This window comes from Delphinapterus leucas, chromosome 3 (assembly GCF_059928025.1).
Source record: "Delphinapterus leucas isolate spDelLeu-1000000601 "Yukka" chromosome 3, BTC_Dleu_Yukka2, whole genome shotgun sequence".
Lineage (NCBI taxonomy): Eukaryota > Metazoa > Chordata > Mammalia > Artiodactyla > Monodontidae > Delphinapterus > Delphinapterus leucas.
The window spans coordinates 111,953,859-111,965,319 of record NC_143131.1 but is presented as its reverse complement, the minus strand read 5'-3'; the positions used below and the strand labels follow the sequence as shown (position 1 = coordinate 111,965,319).

The 11,461-nt window shown below is 38.1% G+C and overlaps 1 pseudogene; it reads left to right on the top strand.

The window, feature by feature from the left end:
* The first annotated feature begins 303 nt into the window (after positions 1 to 303).
* On the top strand, positions 304 to 2,459 carry LOC111182562 (cytochrome c oxidase subunit 7C, mitochondrial pseudogene; annotated as a pseudogene).
* Positions 2,460 to 11,461: the final 9,002 nt, after the last annotated feature.

Here is an 11,461-nt window from a genome sequence, read left to right as displayed (position 1 = left end):
ATTATACTCCAATAAAGATGTTTAAAATAAATAAAATAAAATTTGGAAAAAAAATAAAACATAAAATAGATAACCAAGGACCTACTGTATAGCACAGGGAACTCTGCTCAATACTCCGTAATAACCTAAATGGGAAAAAAATTCGAAAAAGGATACAAGTATGTATATAACTCATTCACTTTGCTGTACACCTGAAACTAACACAACATTGCTACTCAACTATGCTCCAATACAGCTTGGTGTGCCACCACCATTTCCTGCACCTTCAGTCTCTGTGCCTTTCGCAGAGCTTCCCACAGCACTATGTTGGGATAGAGCATCCAGAGCTTCACAACCTCTGTGGTCCGTAGGAGCCACTATGAGGAGGATCCAGGGAAGAATTTACCATTTTCAGTGGAAAAGAAGTAGCAGTTACTAGCTATTATGAGTTTGTACTTTGGGTCTAGATTTGCTGTGCCTTTCTTTAGAGTAAGACAGCAACTGCTTAAAAAATAATCTATGAGATAGATATGTAGAGCAGATTTTAAGAGGGGCAGTCTCTTTGAAAAAAACGATCAAATTCTTGAACTCAGCATCCTAGATATGTTTGTAAATAAACTTATGGCATAAACCCTTAATGCTTCTTCTCTGAAATATGGAACATGCTAATTGAGCTTGTACTTACTTTTTATTTGGGTAATATTCCATTATTAGTTTCTTAATTAAATATTACATGATTTAGCTTGTTTCTTGATCTTAAATTCTGAATTTTAATTTTTGTTTGCTGGTTCAGGAATTTGTCAGTAATTCACTGTAAAAGAGAAATACAAACTTTGTCCTGTAAGTTTTTTAATTTAAGGGGAGAAAAAAGATACACTTTTAGTCTTTTTTTACTTTGAAGGAATAAATTCATTTTTCTCCATGAGTGACAATTAGTTAACCATTAGGAAAACCAGTAGTGTATGCAGATTTAAGTTCAAGAGCTTCATTTTATTCATCTTGACGTGTACCCTAAAACTGAAATTTTTCACTTGATAAATGTGCTACTGACCAACAGTAGTCTTTTTTAGAATGAATGAAAGAATATTTGAAATGGAAAGTAATCACATATTAGACAATATAGGAAATATTCCCATTTTATTCTGCAGCTTTGACTAGTAGAAATGGGTTATGAGATGGCTCTGATTAGTAATTGTATCAGTGAATCAAAATTATGAATAGTGAAATGCTGCTTACCACTTAAAATGTAATGACTTAGTTCCTAGGGCTTTATATCAGGGCAGGGGAAAAGTAATTAGCTACTGAATATTTTAATCCCAATTTGGTCCCTAGAATACCTATCTTTCTTTAGGCTCTTCAATAACCACCTGGCAACTACTTAAATATGGATGCAATTTAGTCTAAATGACTTTGTCTAACCATTCCATGTATTTGTGTGTTGTTTTTTGATTATCCATTGATGAGTCAGATGTTATTCTGTGCTTGGAGAGTTTTTCTATATAACATTAAGACCATTGTTATGGGAACAGTAGAAGCAAGAGTAAGAGTTTAGGGTTCATAAAATGATTCTGAATTCTTGGTTCGAGTCTTTGCTCAAATACAAATGTAACATTCTGGATTTTCTTGGAGGGAATGGGAATAGAGCCTCCTTCCTATTTTTACATTTGCTGAGCTATATAAAAATATTTTAAGTGCTGGAAAAATAACTATACTCCAATATAAAATAAATTTTTTAACTGTTCTGGACATATTAATACCTCACAATAGACTTTAGAGCAAACAGCAAGGTTAAAGAGAGTTACTACGTGATAAAAGTTGCCATTCACCAGGCAGATAAAACAAATTATAAAACCATAGCCTCAAAGTATATAAAGCAAATTTGATAGTGTTACAAGGAGGAACCAAAACTCTACCACCATGCCAGGAGATTTTAACATAACTCTCTCAATAATTGTCTTGAGCAAATAAAAAGTGATAGGGATAGAATATTTGAACCACACAACAAATAAGCTTGATTGAGAGATGTATGTAGAACCCTGCAATTAGAGAAAACAAAACATTTTCAAACTCACAAAAAACCATGTACCAGGCACAATGCCACAAGAAAACTTTTTCAGTACCACATAATCAAAATCATAAAACATGTTCTCTAATCATAATCCAGTAAAACAGAAATCAATAACAGAAAAGACGACCAAAGAATCTGTACATTTGGAGACTTAAATGTGTAATTGTTAATAATTCATAAGTCAAAGAAGAAATTATAATAGACATTAGAACCTACTACAAATTAAGTGATTAGAGATACCTCTATATATATTATCTGTTATCTATTAGAGATACATATCAGAACTTGTATGATGCATGTACAACCACAGATGGAGGGAAATATGTGCATTAGAAAAAAAATGTCTATATTAGAAAAGAATAAAAAGTTTAGAGAGCAGAGATCTGAGAATTCAGCTCAAGCAATTACAAAAAGAACAGCAGAATAAACCTGAAGAAAATGGAAAGCAAAAAAAAAAGAGTAAGAGCAGACATTTTTAAAACAGAAAACAAATCACAACAGGGATTAATAAAACCAAAAGCTGATTCTTTGCAAAAACTAATAAAATAGCAAACCCACAGCAAGACTGATCAGGAAAGAGAGTATAAACAACATTAGGAACAAAAAAGAAGACATAGTTTTCACAGATTTAGCAGAGATTTTTTTAAACATAACGGATTACTACAAACAACTTTATGCAATCTATATGAAAACGTAAATGAAATGGACCATTTCCTAGAAAAATGGTTTGCCAAAATGAAGTCAAGAAGAAATGGAAAACTTGAACAAGCCTATAAAAGAAAGCAAATCAATAGTTAATCAACTCACAAAAACAAAACACCAAGCCCAGACACTTTAAGAGGCATCTCTATCTTACACAAAATGTTTCAGAAAATAGGAAGAAGGAAAAGCTCCTCAATTCATTTTATGACGCTGGGAAATTCTTAAAACAAATGCCAGACAAGAACAGTAAAAGAAATGAAAATTATGGGCCAATCTCACTTATGAACAATGATAGAAAAATTCCAAATAAAACTCTAGCAAATCAGATTTTTAGAAGATAATACCTCATGACCAAGAAGAGCATATGCCAGTAATACAAGCATTGATAAATTCTAAGGTACCAGTGTAATTCACTACATTAACATATTAAGGAAGAAAAATCTGTGATCCCCTCAATAGATACAGAAAAAGCACCTGATACAATTAAACACCCATTTATGATTTTAAAAAAAACTCTTAACTAATTAGTAATAGAAGGGAACTCTCTTGGGAAATAAATTAGTTTTGAGAATTATCGCTAGTAATGCCCAATGGGTACAATTACTGGCACTTGAAACCGAGTGGACAGGGAGACCTCCCAGAGCCTGCCTGGCAGCATTTCATCATTACTGCTGACCAGAAAATGCTGTGTATGTAGTCATCTTTCCTTTTCTGAAGAGAAATTCATGTAGGGCTCCATCCTGCACTTGCTTCACCACCGGTCATTTGCTTAGGCAAGGGGAGGGCCGGAACTTGTCTTATGAGTTCACAGCTCATTGGATGACATGAAACTATATCAGGACCTAAAGGAGAGCCTGCTTATCTCCCAGAGAGCTCCTCGTATTTGATCTAGAAGGAGCAACTAGATGTGCCCTGGCTTGTATCCCTTGGGGAGAGGGCACCATGTTACATGTGTGACAAAGATTGAAATAGATCTTTTGTACATGGAAGGGCAGACTGTAGCAAAAACTACCCAGCTGTTCACAAACCTCATTCTTTCTTCCTTCCAGGCACACCCATCCACTACAGAATCCAGCCTCCATTACAGTTACGTGTGGCCATATGACTGAGCTCTGGCCACTGGAAAGTAGGCATAAGTGGTACACACCACTTCCAGGCCTGATCCGTAAAATTCTCCCATGTTCCTTCTGCTTCCATGGTGGCTTTAGAAGCCACAGTTTGGAGAGGACTTGGGTCCCTTGTGTGATCATTTAGATAACTGTCCACCCACCAGAAATACATGACATGAAAGTTAACTGAGCAAAAAATAAACTCACTTTTTGCTGCAGACACTGAGATTTTGAGGTCTGTTACAGCATCTAATATTATCTTAACTAACAGAGGTAACTAAATCCCACATCATATTTTAGGTGACATGTTAAATTCGTTCTCTTTAGAGTCAGCAACAAATCAAGAATGTTCAATGTCTCATGGGGATTCCTTAAAAAACTAAAAATAGAGCCACCATATGATCCAGCAATGCCACTCCCGGGAAAAGATGAAAACTCAAATTTGAAAAGATACATGCACCCCAATGTTCACAGCAGCACTATTTACATCAGCCAAGACATGGAAGTAACCTAAGTGTCCATCAAATATATGATTGGTTTAAGAATATGTGGTGTGTGTATATATATATATATATATATCTCACACAATGGAATATTACTCAGCCATAAAAAAGAATGAAACATTGCCATTTGCAGCAACATGGATGAACCTAGAGATTATCATACTAAGTGAAGTCAGAGAAAGACAAATATTATATGATATCACTTATATGTAGAATCTAAAAAATAATACAAATGAATCTATGTACATAACAGAAACAGACTCACAGACACAGAAAACAAAGTTATGGTTACCAAAGGGGAAGGGGGGATAAATTAGGAGTATGGAATTAATAGATACAAACTACTATACATAAAATAGATAAGCAACATGGATTTACTATATAACATAGGGAATAATATTCAATATCTTACAATAAACTATAATGGATAATAATCTGACTATATATACATATTTATATAACTGAATGGCTTTGCTGTACACCTGAAACTAACACAATGTTATAACTTCAATAAAAGAAAACAAACAATGTTCACTGTCTCCCTTCCTTTCAGTATGGTGCCAGAGACTCTAGCAAGTATAGGTAATAAGATGGATGGACAGAAGGAGGGGCTGATAGATAGATATGGGTGGGTGGGTGGGTGGATGACAGACATACATAAGATTGAAAAGGAAAAACAAAAAAGTTATTATTTATGGTGTATATAAATATGTGGGAAATCAAAGAGTTTCTAAAGACATACTATTAAGAACAAATAAAAGAGTTTGGCAACTTTGGCAAGAGATACAGAAAAGTCACTTGTGAGTTTATACAAACAATTTGAAAATGTCATTTTTAAATGATGCATAATATATAATAGCACAAAAAATACAAGGTATCAAAGGATAAATCTAACCAAAGTATATGCAAGTGTTTTACAGAGAAAATTATATGTTTATAAAAGACATTTAAAAGACTGATACAAATGATGATATATGTTCATGACTGGGAAGGCCCAATATCCTAAAGATAGATATTCTCCCTCAAATTAACTATAAATTTTATGTACTTCCAATCAAACCTAATCAAATTCAAATAAGACCAAGAATAGCCAAGACAATCTAGGGGGTAGGAAATGGTAGATAAGATTTCTTACAAAGCTATAACCATTAAAATATAGTCGTATTGCTGCAGGAATGAGTAAATACACCAATGGAACTGAGTAGAAAGGTCAGAAACAGATTAGATAGATAGATAGACAGATAGACAGATAGATGAGCCAGATACACAGCACAAGAAGCAGCATTTTTAAAAATCAGGGATAAAATATATGCAATTCAATCAGTGGTTCTAAGATAATTAACTATCCGTATTAAGATAAGATAAATTTAGAGCAACACTATAAAACCTTTAGAAGAAAACATAAAATATCTGGACAAATTTCCAAGATATACAAATAGCTCATACAACTCAACAACAAAAACAGAAACAACCCAATTGAAAAATGGGCAGAAGACCTAAATAGACATTTCTCCAAAGAAGAAATACAGATGGCCAATAGGCACATGAAAAGACGCTCAACATCGCTAAGAGAAATGCAAATCAAAACTACAGTAAGGTACTACCTCACACCAGTCAGAATGGCCATCATTTAAAAAATCTACAAATAACAAATGCTAGAGAGGGTGGAGAAAAGGGAACCCCCCTACATTGTTAGTGGGAACATAAATTGGTGCAGCCACTATGGAAAATAGCATGGAGGTTCCTCAAAAAACTAAAAATAGAGTTGCCATATGATCCAGCAATCCCACTCCTGGGCATATATCCAGACAAAACTCTAACTCAAAAAGATACATGTGCCCCTATGTTCATAGCAGCACTATTCACAATAGCCAAGACATGGAAACGACCTAAATGTCCATCAACAGATGAATGGATAAAGAAGATGTGTTACATATAGATAATGGAATACTACTCAGCCATAAAGAAGAATGAAATAATGCCATTTGCAGCAACATGGATGGACCTAGAGATTCTCATACTAAGTGAAGTAAGTCAGAAAGAGAAAGATAAGTACCATATGATATCACTTATGTGAAGAATCTAAAATACAACACAAATGAATATATCTATGAAACAGAAATGGACTCACAGACATAGAGAACAGACTTGTGGTTGACAAGGGGGAGGGGGGCAGGGGAGGGATGCATTGGGGGTTTGGGATGAACAGATGCAAACTATTATATATAGGATGGATAAACACACATATCACAGAAATGAAACCTGATGGGCAACAATAAAATGAAAGGTTACTCAGTTTCATTAATAACTAGGAAAATGCTCTTTAAATTTACATTGCAGCACAATTTCACCCTCATAAGAGTGGCAGTAATTAACAAGTCCAATAGCACCCAGTTCTGATGAGTTCCTGGGGAAGCAAGATCTTTATACACTTCTAGAGGAAGTACAAATTGGCACCACCACTCTGGAGAGCAATTTGGCAAAATCTAATTAAGTTAAAGATGTGTATATCCTGTAATCCAGCAGTTACATTTCTAAGTATATACCCTAGAGAGGCTAGCACATATGCACAAAGTAGAATTTAAAGAATGTTCACAGTACCACTGTTTGTAATAAAGAAAAATTGGAAACAACCTAAATGACCAGTGGCAAAAAAAAAAAAAAAAGATAAAAAATTGTGGTCTAGGGCTTCCCTGGTGGCACAGTGGTTGAGAATCTGCCTGCCAATGCAGGGGACACAGGTCTGAGCCCTGGTCCGGGAAGATCTCACATGCCGTGGAGCAACTAAGCCCATGCGCCACAACTACTGAGCCTGCACTCTAGAGCCCGCAAGCCACAACTACTGAGCCCACGTGCCACAACTACTGAAGCCAGCGCACCTAGAGACTCTACTCTGCAACAAGAGAAGCCACCGCAGTGAACAGCCTGCACACTGCAACAAAGAGTAGCCCCCGCTCGTGGCAACTAGAGAAAGCCACGCACAGCAACAAACACCCAACGCAGCCCAAATTAAAACTAAACAAATTTATTTTTTTAAAAAAATCATCGTCTAATCACAGAAAGGAAATGTTAAATGAATGAATTTGAGCTACACGTATTAACATGGATAAACCTCAAAAACATAAGATTGAGTTTAAAAATCAACTTACTTGGAGGTTCCAGGAAGATGGCGGAAGAGTAAGACGCGGAAATCACCTTCCTCCCCACAGATACAACAGAAATACATCTACATGTGGAACAACTCCTACAGAACACTTACTGAACGCTGGCAGAAGACCCCAGACCTCCCAAAAGGCAAGAAACCCCCCACGTACCTAGGTAGGGCAAAAGAAAAAAGAGAAAACAGAGACAAAAGGATAGGGACGGGACCTGCACCAGTGACAGGCAGCTGTGAAGGAGGAAAGGTTTCCACACGCTAGGAAGCCCCTTTGCAGGCGGAGACTGTGGCTGGCGGAGGGGGAAAGCTTCGGAGCCGCGAAGGAGAGCGCAGCAACAGGAGTGCGGAGGGCAAAGTGGGGAGATTCCCGCACAGAGGATCGGTGCCAACCAGCACTCACCAGCCCAAGAGGCTTGTCTGCTCACCCGCTAGGGCGGGAAGGGCTGGGAGTTGAGGATTCAGTCGGAGCGCCGGGAGAGGACTGGGGTTGGCAGCGAGAACACAGCCTGCAGGGGGTTAGTGCACCACGGCTAGCTGGGAGGGAGTGCGGGAAAAAGTCTGGACCTGCTGAAGAGGCAAGAGACTTTTTCTTCCCTCTTTGTTTCCTGGTGCCCGAGGAGAGGGGATTAAGAGCGCTGCTTAAAGGAACTCCAGAGACGGGCGCGAGCCGCGGCTAAAACCGCGGACCTCAGAGACGGGCATGAGACGCTAAGGCTGCTGCTGCCACCAAGAAGCCTGTGTGCGAGCACAGGTCACTGTCCACACCCCCCTTCCAGGGAGGCTGTGCAGCCCGCCAATGCCATGGTCGCGGGATCCAGGGACAACTCCCCCGGGAGAACACACGGCCCGCCTCAGGCTGCTGCAACAACACCGGCCTCTGCCGCCGCAGGCCCGCCCCGCACACCGTGCCCCTCCCTCCCCGCGGCCTGAGTGAGCCAGAGTCCCCAAATCAGCGGTTCCTTTAACCCCGTCCTGTCTGAGTGAAGAACAGACGCCCTCAGGTGACCTACACGCAGAGGCGGGGCCAAATCCAAAGCTGAGCCCCTGGGAGCTGTGACAACAAAGAAGAGAAAGGGAAATCTCTCCCAGCAGCCTCAGAAGCAGCGGATTAAAGCTCCACAATCAACTTGATGTACCCTGCATATGTGGAATACATGAATAGACAACGAATCATCCCAAACTGAGGAGGTGGACTTTGAGAGCAAGATTTATGACTTTTTCCCCTTTTCCTCTTTTTGTGAGTGTGTATGTGTATGTTTCTGTGTGAGATTTTGTCTGTATAGCTTTCCTTCCACCATTTGTCCTAGGGTTCTGTCCGTCCTTTTCATTTGTGTTTGTTTGTTTTTAATATTTTTTCTTAATAATTATTTTTTTATTTTAATAACTTCATTATATTTTATCTTACTTTATTTTATTTTACTTTATCTTCTTTCTTTGTTTCCTTCCTTCCCTCCTTCCTTCCTTCCTTCCTCCCTTCCTCCCTCCTTTCTTTCTTTCTTTCTTTCTTCCTACTTCTACTAATTCTTTCTTTCTACTTTTTCTCCCTTTTATTCTGACCTGTGTGGATGAAAGGCTCTTGGTGCTGCAGCCAGGAGTCAGTGCTGTGCCTCTGAGGTGGGAGAGCCAACTTCAGGACACTGGTCAACAAGAGACCTCCCAGCTCCACATAATATCAAACGGCAAAAATCTCCCAGAGATCTCCATCTCAACACCAGCACCCAGCTTCACTCAACGACCAGCAAGCTACAGTGCTGGACATCCTATGCCAAACAACTAGCAAGACAGGAACACAACCCCACCCATTAGCAGAGAGGTGGCCTAAAATCATAATAAGGCCAAAGACACCCCAAAACACACCACCAGACATGGACCTGCCCACCAGAAAGACAAGATCCAGCCTCATCCACCAGAACACAGGCACTACTCCCCTCCACCAGGAAGCCTACACAACCCACTGAACCAACTTTAGCCAACTAGGGACAGACACCAAAAACAACAGGAACTATGAACCTGCAGCCTGCAAAAAGGAGACCCCAAACACAGTAAGATAAGCAAAATGAGAAGATAGAAAAACACACAGCAGATGAAGGAGCAAGATAAAAACCCACCATACCTAACAAATGAAGAGGAAATAGGCAGTCTATGTGAAAAAGAATTCAGAATAACAATAGTAAAGATGATCCAAAATCTTGGAAATAGAATAGACAAAATGCAAGAAACATTTAACAAGGATCTAGAAGGACTAAAGATGAAACAAACAACAATGAACAACACAATAAATGAAATTAAAAATACTATAGATGGGATCAATAGCAGAATAACTGAGGCAGAAGAATGGATAAGTGACCTGGAAGATACAATAGTGGAAATAACTACTGCAGAGCAGAATAAAGAAAAAAGAATGAAAAGAACAGTCTCAAAGACCTCTGGGACAACACTAAACGCACCAACATGCGAATTATAGGGGTTCCAGAAGAGGAAAAGAAAAAGGGACTGAGAAAATATTTGAAGAGATTATAGTTGAAAACTTCCCTAATATGGGAAAGGAAATAATTAATCAAGTCCAGGAAGCACAGAGAGTCCCATACAGGATAAATCCAAGGAGAAATATGCCAAGACACATTTTAATCAAACTCAAAAATTAAATACAAAGAAAACATATTAAAAGCACCAGGAGAAAAACAGCAAATAACACACAAGGGAATCCCCATAAAGTTAAGAGCTGATCTTTCAGCAGAAACTCTGCAAGCCAGAAGGGACTGGCAGGACATATTTAAAGTGATGAAGGAGGAAAACCTACAACCAAGATTACTCTACCCAGCAAGGATCTCATTCAGATTTGATAAAGAAATTAAAACCTTTACAGACAAGCAAAAGCTGAGACAGTTCAGCACCACCAAACCAGCTTTACAACAACTGCTAAAGGAACTTCTCTAGGCAAGAAACACAAGAGAAGGAAAAGACCTACAATAATGAACCCAAAACAATTAAGAAAATGGGAATAGGAACATACATATCGATAATTACCTTAAATGTAAATGGACTAAATGCTCCCACCAAAAGAAACAGATTGGCTGAATGGATACAAAATCAAGACCCATATATTTGCTGTCTACAAGAGACCCACTTCAGACCTAGAGACACGTACAGACTGAAAGTAAGGGGATGGAAAAAGATATTTCATGCAAATGTAAACCAAAAGAAAGCTGGAGTAGCAATTCTCATATCAGACAACATAGACTTTAAAATAAAGACTATTAGAACAGACAAAGAAGGACACTACATAATGATCAAGGGATCAATCCAAGAAGAAGATATAACAATTGTAAATATTTATGCACCCAACATAGGAGCACCTCAATACATAAGGCAAATACTAACAGCCATAAAAGGGAAAGTCGACAGTAACACATTCATAGTAGGGGACTTTAACACCCCACTTTCACCAATGGACAGATCATCCAAAATGAAAATAAATGAGGAAACACAAGCTTTAAAGGATACATTAAACAAGATGGACTTAATTGATATTTATAGGACATTCCATCCAAAAACAACAGAATACACATTTTTCTCAAGTGCTCATGGAACATTCTCCAGGGTAGATCATATCTTGGGTGAGAAATCAAGCCTTGGTAAATTTAAGAAAATTGAAATTGTATCAAGTATCTTTTCCGACCACAACGCCATGAGACTAGATATCAATTACAGGAAAGGATCTGTAAAACATACAAACACATGGAGGCTAAACAATACACTACTTAATAACGAAGTGATCACTGAAGAAATCAAAGAGGAAATCAAAAAATACCTAGAAACAAATGACAATGGAGACACGACGACCCAAAATCTATGGGATGCAGCAAAAGCTGTTCTAAGAGGGAAGTTTATAGCAATACAATCCTACCTTAAGAAACAGGAAACATCTCGAATAAACAACCTA